At 38.9% G+C, this 2322-nt stretch overlaps 1 pseudogene; it reads right to left on the bottom strand.

The window, feature by feature from the left end:
• Window positions 1-1205: 1205 nt before the first annotated feature.
• On the bottom strand, window positions 1206-1772 carry LOC149217487 (heat shock protein 90-1 pseudogene; annotated as a pseudogene).
• Between the last annotated feature and the right edge of the window lie 550 nt (window positions 1773-2322).

A 2322-nucleotide genomic window follows, 5' to 3' on the forward strand; every position in this document is an offset into this window, starting at 1 on the left:
TAAGGACATAGGCCTTGTCTTGAAATCTTTATCCATACTTGTCCTTTAAAAGTATTCTTAAGCCCTTAGAAAACCAACAAGAACAAAACCCCAAAAACAACATAAACTATAAAACAACGAAGTAAGAGAAAGGTTAACTAAGCACATATAGTGCACCACACTTCATCAGTTTACGATCCCCGGATTGATAATTTATGTAGAGCAATTTAAGACATTAAATTGACTAGACATTTTGGCGTCGTTGCCGGGGAAGTGTAATTAGGAGACCTTATTTCTTACATCTGAAAAAAATTATTAACAATTCTTGAGTATGCTCTCCTCCTGCACTTTGTGTGATCTAGAGGATCAGAAAAAGGATTGTTAAGTAAAAAAAAAAAAAGGGTTAATAATTCTTGAGTATGCTCTCCTCCTGCACTTTGTGTGATCTGGAGGATCAGAAAAAGAATTGTTAAGAAAAAATAGGAGACAAAATAAACTTCAACATTTCAATTGATTCAATAAAAAAAAAAATGATGAAAAAATGAAACTCAACTGCTTTGATAGGTTCAAATTGTCCAAAATTGTCTGGTTATGCTTTGTAGTGGTCTTCAAAACACTGTATCTTGTTCTAATAAGGTTTTGCAACTTAGCTGCGGAAACTGCCCTGATTCCGCAGCTAGCTGTGAATTCCGCAGCTGTTTCAAGTTTTAGCAGGTTACAGGCATCTAATGAAAAAACCGACCACATGGGCATCTCCAGAATTGTCCCGACATGGATCCTATCCTAGTCACCCAACTCAGATCGATGAAAAACCAGCCTAGGACCTCAGTTAAAGTCTTGTTTTTAGCATATTTTTCTTGAAGTATTTGCTCCCTGAAATTGAAAATTATTAATCCTTTTTGTAAAATTTTACAATTTCAGAGAAGAAAAAAAAGAGAAAAGCAATCTATGGCTATCTCCATTCCTAGTTTTCATTGTGGCTTCAATAAAAAAATCTGCCTCCTTGATCAAGCTTTGGCCTTAAAATGAACCTGCAAAAGCATTACGTCTCCTTTAGTTGTTTTCATGTCTCTTGCAAACAGCAGCATCAAATCAATTCTTTCATCTCTGTGTAGGCTCTAAAATTAGAGAGAAAGCAGCGGTATGCAACAACATTGCATACTGTTTATCCCTATACATGTGTTTTTTTTGGTTTGTTTGTTGTGTAGACAAAAATTAGCAGAAATCTAATGATCATAACAAGGGAGACCACCCAATGCCTGAATCCATGACTTCTGTGGGCTTTCTCCGGGAATAAGCTCCTCATAGTTGTTCATTATGAAAACCCTTCTCACATAAAGCTTAATATTGTTGAGCTTCTTCTTTGTATCAAAGAGATCGAATGGAGCCCTCTTCGGAACAAAGAGAACAACCTTGAACTCCAATTGACCCTCTACAGAGAAATGCTTCACGGCCAAGTGATCCTCCCAATCATTGGTGAGACTCTTATAGAACGATGCATACTCTTCCTTTGTAATCTCCTCTGGCTTTCTCATCCAGATGGGCTTTTGCTTGTTGACGAGACTCCATTCATGCGACACTTCCTTTACCTTCTTTTTCTTCTTATCTTTCTCCTTTTCCTCCTCCACTTCCTGGATATCCCCTTCATCTTCCTTCTTCTCCTCTGTCTCCTCTTCGTCGTCACTGACCTCCTTCTCGGTGGTCTTCTCAGTCCACAAATAAATGGGGTAGCTAATGAACTCGGAATGCTTCTTGATCAGATCCTTCAGCCGCCTCTCCTCCAAGTATTCCATATAAAAAAATTTCGAAATCAATTTCACAGTCGAAAAGCAGCAACTCAGGAAAAACGTAAAACATAGAAAAAACGTCAAACTTCAAACGTTCGATTTGCCCAAATGGAGACGAATTTAAAAAAACTAAAACATGGGTTTTTTTGCTAGGTGGGTTAATTAGATAACCCTGAAACTGTTTGAGGAAATTCGTGGCGGTCTGGGAGAAATCTTCGGTTCTTTGGAGCCTCTTTTTTGCCACCGCGTGAAGAAAAACGTGAGTTAACTGATAGTTTGATGTGTTCGGCGTACCTGAAGAAGGGGAATTCAAATTCGGTTCTATGCTGCCACCTCTACCCCATTGCAATTCATTAAGACCCGTTAAACAGTAGTTTCAATCCAACACGGCTCTACATATGATCATTTCCACAGCCAAGTGTACGCAGCCACCCGACGTTCAGGGATTTGGCCGTTGTATCCTCTACTCATAACTCCACTTCTCGCATGCATAACCTCATCTTCGTATTGTTATCTACTCCCTCACTCCACCGTTTTCACTCTCGTTTCCATACAC

The sequence above is a fragment of the Pinus tabuliformis genome, chromosome 1_1, assembly GCF_031772625.1.
Source record: "Pinus tabuliformis cultivar Carrire ecotype Pingquan chromosome 1_1, CPIR1, whole genome shotgun sequence".
Lineage (NCBI taxonomy): Eukaryota > Viridiplantae > Streptophyta > Pinopsida > Pinales > Pinaceae > Pinus > Pinus tabuliformis.